The sequence below is a fragment of the Triticum aestivum genome, chromosome 5B (assembly GCF_018294505.1).
Source record: "Triticum aestivum cultivar Chinese Spring chromosome 5B, IWGSC CS RefSeq v2.1, whole genome shotgun sequence".
NCBI classification, from domain to species: domain Eukaryota; kingdom Viridiplantae; phylum Streptophyta; class Magnoliopsida; order Poales; family Poaceae; genus Triticum; species Triticum aestivum.
In genome coordinates, this window is record NC_057807.1 from 592,200,236 (window position 1) to 592,213,581 (window position 13,346).

General features: G+C 44.3%; 1 long non-coding RNA gene across 1 annotated transcript; it reads left to right on the top strand.

Annotated features, from left to right (window-relative positions):
* Positions 1 to 11: 11 nt before the first annotated feature.
* LOC123117054 (uncharacterized) lies at positions 12 to 7,980 on the top strand. The gene is made up of 4 exons (XR_006457266.1): positions 12 to 680; positions 817 to 1,083; positions 1,259 to 1,302; positions 7,484 to 7,980. It is a non-coding gene; the product is annotated as an uncharacterized lncRNA (long non-coding RNA).
* Positions 7,981 to 13,346: the final 5,366 nt, after the last annotated feature.

The following is a 13,346-nucleotide window of genomic DNA, read 5'->3' on the forward strand; positions in this document are numbered from 1 at the left end:
CAGCCCGAACCAGACCGCTCCGTCTCCCGTAGCTCCATCCTGCCCGAGCTTCTCTCGCCCCCGCAAGCCGCCTCGTCGGCAACCCCACACCTCCGCCGCGCCCTGCCGCCGGCCGCTCCACCGCCCCGCCCCTCTCCTCCTTCCTCTCGATCTCCTCTCACCTCTGTGTCTCTTTCTCACTGAACAGGGACCTCCAGAAGGGCCATGGCGCCACCAGCCCTCAATCTCGCCGGATCCGGCCGCCTCTATGCCAAATCCGCCAGAAATGGATCCATCACGTCCAGATCCACCCGGATCCGATCGGGCCCTGCCATCCTCGCCACTGGAGCACGACGGTCGGCAGGAGCGGCATGGCGTCGGGTATCTATGAGAGAAGAGAGAGATGAGCAGGAGAGGAAAAGGGAGGACAAGAGGAGGCCAGAGGAAGAGAGAAGGGAGCGGTGACGGCGTACGGCCGCCCCGACCACACGGTCGCGGCTCGGCCTCCGCGGCCTCCACGCGGAGCTTCGCGACTACGACCAGCCGGGGGTGGAGTCCTGCTCTGCAAGGTCATCGGCCCCTACCTCAGCGCTAACGGCAGGTGCGTCAACGTCGACCACAGAGCCAGCTTCCCCTCCGGTATTGAATCGTCGAGCGCTTCCCCGCCAGGGAGGATGGCAGGCATAACTGCCCTGCATCTGGTGAGTTTGCCATGACAGACCCACTTCTTGATACCTCTTTCTTGAATTGCTTTCGGCGGCTGATCGATTTCTTCTTGAGCCGTAATTCAATTCTGTCCAAATTTGATCTCCTGAAAATAACCATGGTTCTTTGCAGATCCCCATACGTGTACCTCCCCTTCATGTTCATCTACCTGGAGCCGGGACGGCGGATCCCGTTCGTTTGGGCGCTCGAGGACGGGTACTACCCCGAGGACGAAAGCTGGCGCCTGTTATGGTTCAGGGGGTCCGCGTTCTGCCTGAGAGACGACCTGGCGTTCCTCGGGTTCCCTCGAATGCGTGCAGCTCTCTCGCTCTCTCATGTCTGATGCACGCACGCTGTGCTACTGCTCTCTGGTGACTTGCTACGCACACACTGCAACAGGTAGAGCTGCCTCTCATCTCCTTTTGTACTGTTGGTCATGGCGTGGTGCTGCTCCTCTCCCTCTCCCAGATCAGTAACTGCATTATTCCCAAATAAATGTGTGCTTCTATTCAGATTCTGCCCACAACATGTTTGATGTTATGCATATGAGGAGTTGAACTTCATTTTTTTTCAGGTTCTTCTTTGGTGTATCAGGCCAGGCGTAATTTGTTTTCAAAGGTGAGCTTGTTGTACAGTCTAATTCATCTGGGAAAATTAACTTATGGAGAGTCGTTCATGATGTTTCTTGCATTTTTTTTGTCTAAGAAAATGGATGCTTAAATTTCGGATATAAACATTGAGTAGGTGCTGAAATGTTTTGCTAATAATAGTTTCCAACTTGCTTTTAGCAGAACTACAGAACTATAAAAATACATCAAAATTATTATAGCTCAATCAATTTGCATATTTTAATTGTGTGTACTCAATGGATTCGGTGTCCAGAACATGGACTTAAGATCAAGTTGGATTATGTGCTGATGTTCTTTGATAGAATAATTGTTCTTCTCCTTTAACATGATGCACGATGACTTATTTTTTTAAATGCTCACATACACACACAAACGACATCCAATAGGCGTTTGGAACACCCGATAGATTGAAAGCACAGAAGCAAATATTTCCAATACGAGGCCACGATGCCCGACAAAGATGTAGCCAATATGCGCCCAATCCTTATTTCTTGATGTTGGAACAAGTAAAAGCATGTTCATGTTTACTTATTATGTTTTTTGAAAAATTTATGGGATTTACAAGCTAAAATTATTGACTGCTTCAAAAGATGTTTTAACCAAAACTGTTTGCACAATATATCCCTGGTTCTGCATTCGTGGAATTGCTAAAAAAATGAACAAATTCAATGATAGTCTTGTTCCTATTAATATTCCGTCCAAGGTGCCAGTTTGTTTCTTCCCTTGCTGATCTCCTAATGTTGAACTGTACATGTACTTATCTTTAAAGTTCTGTTGTCTTTCTGAATTAATTAGATTTTTTGAGCATTACTGAACTAATTAGATTATTTTAGCACTACTGAACTATTTAGATGCCATCTTAAATTACCTTCCCTTTGACACTATTGTACACATTCCTGAAACACTGCACAGTGGTTCAGCTGTGTACATGTCTACAACAATACTAGCAGGTCTAAATTCGTGTTGCTAAGGGCATCTCCAGCCGCGCCCCCAGGAAGGCCACCCAGGCGTTTTTTTCGCGCCGGCGCCGAAAAAACGGCCCAGTCGCGCCCCCAGGAGCCCGATTTTCGCCGGCTTGGGCCGAAAACAGCGCCGGCGGACCCAGCCCGAACCCGGCGCGCTGGGGGGCGCCCGTGTTGGGGAACGTAGCAGAAATTCAAAATTTTCCTACGTGTCACCAAGATCTATCTATGGAGAAATTAGCAACGAGGGAAAGAAGAGTGCATCTACATACCCTTGTAGATCGCTAAGCGGAAGCGTTCAAGAGAACGGGGTTGAAGGAGTCGTACTCGTCGTGATCCAAATCACCAGAGATCCTAGTGCCGAACGGACGGCACCTCCGCGTTCAACACACGTACAGCCCGGTGACGTCTCCCATGCCTTGATCCAGCAAGGAGAGAGGGAGAGGTTGGGGAAGACTCCATCCAGCAGCAGCACGACGGTGTGGTGGTGATGGAGGAGCGTGGCAATCCTGCAGGGCTTCGCCGAGCACCGCGGGAGAGGAGGAGGACTTGGGAGAGGGGGAGGGCTGCGCCAGGGGCAAGGGTGCAGCTCCCATGCGCCTCCCCACTATATATAGGGGTGGAGGGGGATTATTTCTTGCCCTCCAAGTCCATTGGGGCGTTGGCAAAGGTGGGAGGAAAGAAATCCCATCCTTTCCTTTCCCCACCGATTGTTATCCCCCCTTTTTAGGGATCTTGATCTTATACCTTCGGGATATGATCTTATTTCATCTAAGGGGGGATCTTGGTGCGCCTTGACCAGGGGTGTGGGGCCTTGACCCCACTACCCACGTTCATATGGGTCCCCCCATGCAGGTGGGCCCCACTCCGGAACCTTCTAGAACCTTCCCAGTACAATACCGAAAAACCCCGAACATTTTTCGGTGGCCAAAATAGGACTTCCCATATATAAATCTTTACCTCCGGACCATTCCGGAACTCCTCGTGACGTCCGGGATCTCATCTGGGACACCGAACAACATTCGGTAACCACATATATCTATTCCCTATAACCCTAGCGTCATCGAACCTTAAGTGTGTAGACCCTACGGGTTCGGGAACCATGCAGACATGACCGAGACGTTCTCCGGCCAATAACTAACAGCGGGATGTGGATACCCATGTTGGCTCCCACATGTTCCACGATGATCTCATCGGATGAACCACGATGTCAAGGACTCAATCGATCCCATATACAATTCCCTTTGTCTAACGATACTGTACTTGCCCGAGATTCGATCGTCGGTATAACGATACTGTACTTGTCTACGATGGCAAGTCTCTTTACTCGTTCCGTAACACATCATCCCGTGATCAACCCCTTGGTCACATTGTGCACATTATGATGATGTCCTACCGAGTGGGCCCAGAGATACCTCTCCGATTACACAGAGTGACAAATCCCAGTATCGATTCGTGCCAACCCAACAGACACTTTCGGAGATACCTGTAGTGCATCTTTATAGCCACCCAGTTACGTTGTGACGTTTGGTACACCCAAAGCATTTCTACGGTATCCGGGAGTTGCACAACCTCATGGTCTAAGGAAAAGATACTTGACATTAGAAAAGCTTTAGCATACGAACTACACAATCTTTGTGCTAGGCTTAGGATTGGGTCTTGTCCATCACATCATTCTCCAAATGATGTGATCCCGTTATCAACGACATCCAATGTCCATGGTCAGGAAACCGTAACCATCTGTTGACCAACGAGCTAGTCAACTAGAGGCTTACTAGGGACATGGTGTTGTCTATGTATCCACACATGTATCTGAGTTTCCTATCAATACAATTATAGCATGGATAATAAACGATTATCATGAACAAGGAAATATAATAATAACCAATTTATTATTGCCTCTAGGGCATATTTCCAACAGTCTCCCACTTGCACTAGAGTCAATAATCTAGTTCACATCGCTATGTGATCAACACTCATAGGTCACATCTCCATGTCACCAACATCCAAGAGTTTACTAGTGTCACTAAACTAGTTCACATCATCATGTGATTAAGACTCAATGAGTTCTGGGGTTTGATCATGTTTTGCTTGTGAGAGAGGTTTTAGTCAACGGGTCTGCAACATTCAGATCCGTATGTACTTCGCAAATCTCTATGTCATATTGTAAATACTGCTTCCACGCTCCACTTGGAGCTATTCCAAATGGTTGCTCCACTATACGTATCCGGTTTGCTACTCAGAGTCACTCGGATAGGTGTTAAAGCTTGCATCGACGTAACCCTTTACGCCGAACTCCTTATCACCTCCATAATCGAGAAACATGTCCTTATTTACTCCAAGGACAATTTTGACCGCTGTCCAATAATCCATTCCTGGATCACTCTTGTACCCCCTTGCCAGACTCATGGCAAGGCACACTTCCAGTGCGATGCACAGCATAGCATACTACAGAGCCTATGTCTGAAGCATAGGGGACGACCTTCGTCCTTTCTCTCTCTTCTGCCGTGGTCGAGCTTTAACTCTTAACTTCATACCTTACAACTTAGGCAAGAACTCCTTCTTTGACTGATCCATCTTGAACACCTTTAAGATCATGTCAAGGTATGTGCTCATTTGAAAGTACCATTTAGCGTTTTTATCTATCTTCATAGATCTTGATGCTCAATGTTCAAGCGGCTTAATTCAGGTTTTCTATTGAAAAACACTTTTCAAATAACCCTATATGCTTTCCAGAAATTCTACATCATTTTCTATCAACAATATGTCATTCACATATACTTATTAGAAATTCTATAGTGCTCCCACTCACTTCTTTGGAAATACAAGTTTCTCACAAACTTTGTATAAACCCAAAATCTTTGATCATCTCATCGAAGCGTACATTCCAACTCCGAGATGCTTACTCCAGTTCTTAGAAGGATTGCTGGAGCTTTGCATACTTGTTAGCATCTTTCAGGATTGACAAAACCTTCTGGTTGTATCACATACAACCTTTCCTCAAGTATAACGTCGAGGAAACACTGTTTTGACATCCTATCTGCAAGATTTCATCAATCATGCAGTAATTGCTAATCCAATTCCAACAGACTCATAGCATCGCTACGAGTGAGAAAGCCTCACCGTAGTCAACTCCTTGAACTTGTCGGAAAACATCTTTAAAGACAAGTCGAGCTTTCTTAATGGTGATACTTACCATCATTGTCTGTCTTCCTTTTAAAATCCATCTTTACCCAACGTCCTTACGACCATCAAGTATTTCTTCCAAAGTCATGGATCCTCTCTCGGATGTTATGGCCTTGAGCCATTCGTCGGAATCCGGGCCCACCATCGCTTCTTCATAGCTCGTAGGTTCATTATTGTCTAGCAACATGACCTTCAAGACAGGATTACTGTACCACTCAGAAGTAGTACGCATCCTTGTCACCCTACGAGGTACGATAGTGACTTGATCCAAAACTTCATGATCACTATCATAAGCTTCTATTTCAATTGGTGTAGGCGCCGCATGAACAACTTCCTGTGCCCTGCTACACACTTGTTGAAGTGACGGTTCAATAACCTCATCAAGTCTCCACCATCCTCCCACTCAATTCTTTCGAGAGAAACTTTTCTCGGGAAATGACCTAATTCTAGAACAATCCTTTTTGCTTCCGGAACTGAGAGTGGAGGTATACCGAACTGTTTTGGGTGTCCTATGAAGAAGCATTTTATCCGCTTTGGGTTCGAGCTTATCAACCTGAAACTTTTTCACATAAGCGTCGCAGCCCCAAACTTTTAAGAAACGACAATTTAGGTTTCTCCAAACCATAGTTCAAACGGTGTCGTCTCAACGGAATTATGTGGTGCCCTATTAAAGTGAGTGTGGTTGTCTCTAATGCCTAACCCATGAACGATAGTGGTAATTCGATAAGAGACATCATGGTATGCATCATATCCAATAGGGTGCAACTATGATGTTTGGACACACCATCACACTATGGTGTTCCAGGCGGTATTTATTGTGAAACAATTTCCACAATGTCTTAATTGCATGCCAAAGCTCGTAACTCAGATACTCATCTCTATGATCATATCATAGACATTTTATACTCTTGTCACGATGATCTTCAACTTCACTCTGAAATTACTTGAACCATTCAATAATTCAGACTTGTGTTTCATCAAGTAAATACACTCAGTATCTACTCAAATCATCCGTGAAGTAAGAACATAACGATATTCATTGCATGCCTCAACACTCATTGGACTGCACACATCAAAATGTGTTATTTCCAACAAGTTGCTATCTTGTTCCATCTTACTGAAACCGAGGCTTTTCAGTCATTTTGCCCATGTGGTATGATTTGCATATCTCAAGTGATTCAAAATCAAGTGAGTCCAAATAATCCATCTGCATGGAGTTTCTTCACGCGACGAGATGGTCCGGCAGCGCCGGGCCCTGGAGGAGATCGCCGCCCGCAAGCGTGGGCGTGAGGACGAGCACGACGTCGTGGTCCTCGACAGCGACGACGACGATGACGCCGCCTCCCGGACCATCCAACCCGCCGCGCCAACCAGGGGAGGGATGCAGCAGGGACGGCGGAGGCGAAGGCGGGGGCGGCGACGACGACGACGACGATGACGACGACGGCGGTGACTACACGCGGTTCTACAGCCTCCTCGGCATGTAGAACCGCGTGGGCGGGCGGCGAGGCGGGCGGCGAGGGAGACGGCGGGGGTAGCCCGCGGTAGTTTTTTTTTCTTTTTTTGTAAAATATGTTTAAGTTGAACGAACTCGCCAATGTTTGCGTTAAATTTGGGTCGTTTTTGCGCCGTATTTGACTTTTTTGACTAACCGTGGGCGCCGCGACTGGGGGACATCACGCCCCCAGTGCGCGGTTTAGCGCCGGTGCGCCCCCAGGGGGCGATTTTTTGCCCCTCCTGGGGGGCCAACGGCTGGAGATGCCCTAAGGTGCAGACTGGCCTCACTTCGAGGAAAAAAGATGGAGTTAGAGTGCCATTTTTTCCTGCCAATTTCATTTTCAGCAACCTTCGAAGATGCCTCTTCATTTGTTAGGAAATACCTTTTGTGAATTATGAGATTGGTATTTCGACATGGCATAGAAGGTGTACTTTTCGAGTACTTTCAATATTATTTTGCTACTTGCAAAATTGTTCGAGTGGTAATTTTTTTGTCAAATTTCTAAGGATATATTGTTTTTTTAGATCAACAGGGAAAGGCTCCCCTGCTCCATTTGCATCAGAAGCCTGAACAAACATCCCCGGCTTCCTCTGAAGAGTGACATATTGTTTTGATGTGGCTGCTGAAGAGTATACCAAGTTATCAACAGGCTGCATCAATGGCTCGCAACGGAGTAAGCTGTGGCGACTGCTACTGGTGCAGCAAGGCACTTGCTAGCTAGGTGTAGCTGACACAATAAGTTTTCTTTTCACTTCGAAATTCAGAGGAAGTCAACATTTGTTTTATAGTTCAAACCAATCACTGGTTCAAAAGATCTATTCCAAAATGATATTGTCTCTTGATACGAGGTTACCAAAATATATTCTTGATCATGGCCAAGGATAAATTTAATTCCGAGTTAAAAACTTTAGAATAACTTTGTTTATAGATTTTCTAGCTAAGGGTTGCTTTTGTTTAGCTGGAACTCAAATCATGATCAGATGTACCTAAAATGATGATTTCGGCTCCGTGCTAGCTATTTCTGATTTTGAAGCTATCCCTGCACATTACATTATACAAGTTGGAAAACTGTGCAGAGTGGAAGTTGGTACTAAAGCGGACTGCTCTTTTTGATCTGCACACAAATTTCAGTTATAATATGTGCCACTCATTTTGTTACCAAAAGTTGGGATGATTTTTTACCACTTTGTTTTAATTCGGTAATTAGCACCCTCGCCTAATATTCTTTTAGGATCCTTCCCATCTCGACAAATTTATCACACCACAATTTATGCATAAGGATAAAATACTCTATGGCAGTATGTCAAACGCATTTTAGTATGTTCCCATTGGTTCTGTAGTGATTTTTAGCACAAAAATGGGACCCACTATCATTGTAGGTTTGATGAATTACAACCCGGTACTAGGAGAGGATTGCAAAAGTTGTGTGCTAGAGTGTAATGCACAATCTGTAAAGATTTTTTTAGGAGGGGCTTAATTGAAAAAACTGAAGTCTTTTGCCCCCCTCAGGAAACTATGTTTAGTGTTTGGTCCCTCCAGGCATTCTTGTGCCTCTGATGTAATGACCAAGCTCACCACCTTAGGGTTGATCACATTCGTTGGATGATGTGACCATTATCAACAATGGTGGTGAGCAGAAGTGGAAATACAGACTAACGTACAAGGATTTGTTTCTCCCATTGCAACGCACGGGTCCTTTTCCTAGTATTGTAATAAAGAAATATACGAATTTCGAATAAAACTATGATAATTAGAAAAAGTTGGCGGCTTAAACAAATGTCCATAAAATTGAAAAGTAGTTTTTGAATTCACAAAAAGCTAGAGAATGACAAAAAGCTTCACAAAATTCCAAAAAAAAAGTCCGCCAATTCAAAAACTGTTCATAAAATTGAAAAAAGTTCACTAGTTTGCAAAATGTTCGTGGATGTGTGAACAAATGCTGAAACTTGTCAACATTTTTATAGGTTGATTACCACATGGGCCATGTGTTAACTTCTCAACATTTCTTCAAATTGTGAACGTCTTTAAAAAACACTAACATTTTTTTTTAAACATGAAAAAATTTGAAACATGGAATTTTTTTGAAATCCCAAAAATTTCTTGAAACCGAAAATATTTTTAGAATTTGTGAACAATATTTAAAACAAGAAAAACAATTGAATTCCAAACAATTTTTTAAAATGTGGACATTTTTAAAACGTGATTTTTTAAAAAACAGTGACATTTTCTAAAATTCCATTTTTTTTTGAAAATATGAACATTTTTTGAATTCCCTTAAGATTTTTTGAATATGTTAACAAAATTTCTGAATGGAAACAATTTTTGGAATTCCGAACAAAATTTGAAAATATGAACATTTTTTGAATTCCCTTAAGATTTTTTGAACATGTGAACAAATTTTCTGGATGGAAACAATTTTTGGAATTCTGAACAAAATTTTAAAAACATGAACACCTTTTGAAATTCCTGGAACATTATTTGAAAACGTCATTTTTTCAATATGTGAATAAAGAAGTCCGAACACTGAAGAGAAAGCAATCCTCGGTTGTTAACTCTCCTCAATCTCAATTTGGTACGTACCTAAAATATTAGTGATGCTTTGCAAAACAAGAATACAAGATCGGCCTCGAAAGTACCTTTCTACACCTGAGCTCATATGCTCCTGCTATAAACAGTAAAATAAATAAAATAGAAAAAAATTCAAAAAATTCTGAAATTTTTTTGTGGCTTGCTTTAAGAAATGTTTGTTGTGCATGCAAAATTTTATCACGAAATCACATTGGTGGAGGTCGTGGCAAAAAAAAAATCAGAGCTCCAAAATGCGTTTGAAAGTAACATTTTCAGAGTATGATTTTGTTCTTTTTACCATGCCTTCCACCAAAGTCATTTCATAACGAAATTTTGCAAGCACAACAAACATTTCTTAAACTATGCCACACAAAAAATTCAGAATTTTTTGAAATGTTTTTCTATTTTATTTATTTTACTGTTCATAGCAGGAGCATATGAGCTCAGGTGTAGAAACTCCACGTCCGATCGGCCTTTGCTACATTTCTCCTCAAAGTAACGCTATAAAAACATATCAACATCTGTGTTGTCTTGTTTGCCCCACGGACAGTGAACTAACTAGCTAGGGCACCATGGAGGAGGCGAGCTGCCCAAGTAAGAAGGGGAAGAAAATTCTATCGGAGATGGTCTAACAGTGTCCTGCCTGACGCCCCTCCTTTGATTTTGACACCCCACACTTTGCACACATCTCAAAGCAGAATTAAATCCCTAACCACTTTGTTACGTATTTGGAAATGATTTTTTTAACACACGCACATACACTCACCCCTATGAATGCACACACGCACATCCTACCCCTATGAGCATCTCCGAAAGACTAAACCGGCATATCATCTTGAAATTTACGAAGTAGCCGTAGGCACCTCGTCGTCGACGGAAACGTCTCCTCCCACTAAATGCGCATCGCCGGAAATCCTGAAATAAATCCAGGAATAAATGCGAGCACCAGGAATTGAACCCTGGTGGGCTGGGGATACCACAGTCCCTCTAACCATCCAACCACATGTTGGTTTGCTATTTGGAAATGATACAACAACATCTATACGCGATGAAATCAATCACGCATGTACTTTCCATCTAACATAACATAGAGATCATCTCGCAGGTCATTGTGTCTCGCCGTTGCGCCAAACATGGAGGCGCCGGTGCCGCCGCCGCCACCTCTCCCATGGCGACCTATCCCTCTGCGGGTGATGATGATGTGTTTGACTAGGAAGAAACTAGACCACCCACTTGAGGGAAAGAAGTAATCAGCATTATCTGACAACAAGGCAATTGGATCTTGACACCAAAATAGTCAATTAAATAAGGAGCGTCATCCAATTCTTTGATACGAGTTGTCCGTATCATTCCTCTTGCAACAAGCACTAGTAGAAAACAGGGCATCAGTCTCGGTTTCAGAGGGCCTTTAGTCCCAATTCTGCAATCGGGACAAAACGATCGGGACTAAAGGCCCCCACTTTTCGTCCCGGTTGGCTTACGAATCGGGACTAAAGGAGCTCTATGTGGCCGCTGCGGGGCGTCAAGGCAGGAGGGCCTTTAGTCACGATTCGTGATGTTGGGGAACGCGGTAATTTAAAAAAAATCCCTACGATCACCAAGATCTATCACTAGGTGATGCATAGCAACAAGAGGGGAGAGTGTTGTCTACATACCCTCGTAGACCGAAAACTGAAGCGTTATGACAACGCGGTTGATGTAGTCGTACGTCGACCGATCCTAGCACCGAAGGTACGGCACCTCCGCGATCTGCACACGTTCAGCTCAGTGACGTCCCACGAACTCTAGATCCAGCTGAGGTCGAGGGAGAGTTTCGTCAGCACGACGGTGTGGTGACAGTGATGATGAAGTTACCGGGGTAGGGCTTCGCTTAAGCACTACGACGATATGACCGAGGTGGAACTCTATGGAGGGGGGCACCGCACACGGCTAAACGATCAACTTGATCAACTTATTTGTCTATGGGGTGCCCCCTGGCCACATATATAAAGGAGGGGGGAGAGAGGAGGCCGGCCAGGTTGGGCACGCCAGGGGGGTCCTACTTGGAATCCTAGTCCAAGTAGGATTCACCCCCCCTTAACCTTTCTTCCACCGGAGGGAAAGGGAAGGGAGAGAGAGGAAGAAGGAAAGAGGGGGGGGGGCGGCCCCCTTCCCTAGTCCAATTCGGTTTAGGCAAGGGGAGGGCGCGCCCCTCCCTTGTGGCCTCTCTCCTCTCCTCCAATAAGGCCCAATAGGCTCATTACTTCTCTCAGGGGGTTCCGGTAACCTCCCGGTACTCCGAAAAATGCCCGAACCTCCCCGGGGGTTCCGGTAACCTTCTGGTACTCCGGAATAATGCCCGGACCACTCGGAACCATTCCGATGTCCAAATGCAACCTTCCAATATATGAATATTTATGTCTCGATCATTTCGAGACTCCTCGTCACGTCCATGATCTCATCCAGGACTCCGAACAAACTTCAGTCATCAAATCACATAACTCATGATACAAATCGTCATCGAACGTTAAGAGTGCAAACCCTATGGGTTTGAGAACTATGTAGACATGACCGAGACATATCTCTGGTCAGTAACCAATAGCGGAACCTGGATGCTCATATTGGCTCCTACATATTCTACGAAGATCTTTATCGGTCAAACTGCATAACAACATACGTTGTTCCTTTTGTCATCGGTATGTTACTTGCCCGAGATTCGATCGTCGGTATCATCTTACCTAGTTCAATCTCGTTACCGGCAAGTCTCTTTACTCGTTCTGTAATACTTCATCCCGCAACTAACTCATTAGTCACAATGCTTGCAAGGCTTATAGTGATGAGCATTACCGAGAGGGCCTAGAGATACCTCTCCAAAACATGGAGTGACAAATCATAATCTCGATCTATGCCAACCCAACAAACACCTTCGGAGACACCTGTAGAGCATCTTTATAATCACCCATTTACGTTGTGATGTTTGATAGCACACAAGGTGTTCCTCTGGTATTCGGGAGTTGCATAATCTCATAGTTTGAGGAACATGTATAAGTCATGAAGAAAGCAGTAGCAATGAAACTGTAACGATCATAATGCTAAGCTAACGGATGGGTCTTGTCCATCACATCGTTCTCCTAATTATGTGATCCCGTTCATCAAATGACAACACATGTCTATGGTTAGGAAACATAACCATCTTTGAATAACGAGCTAGTCAAGTAGAGGCATACTAGACACACTATGTTTTGTCTACGTATTCACACATGTACTAAGTTTCCGGTTAATAAATTCTAGCATGAATAATAAATATTTATCATGAAATAAGGAAATAAATAATAACTTTATTATTGCCTCTAGGGCATATTTCCTTCGGTCTCCCACTTGCACTAGAGTTAATAATCTAGTTCACATCGCCATGTGATTTAACATCAATAGTTCACATCTGTATGTGATTAACACCCATAGTTCACATCGCCTTGTGACCAACAACCAAAGGGTTTACCAGAGTCAATAATCTAGTTCACATCGCTATGTGATTAATACCCAAAGAGTACTAAGGTGTGATCTTGTTTTGCTCGTGAGAGAAGTTTAGTCAACGGGTCTGACACATTCAGAGCCGTATGCATTTTGCAAATATTCTATGTCTACAATGCTCTGCATAGAGCTACTTTAGCTAATTGCTCCCACTTTCAATATGTATCCAGATTGAGACCTAGAGTCATCTGGATTGGTGTAAAAGGTTGCATCAAGGTAACTCTTTACGAGAAACTCTTTATCACCCCCATAACCGGGAAACATTTCCTTAGTCCTTTTAAGGTATTTCAGGATGTACTTGACCGCTGT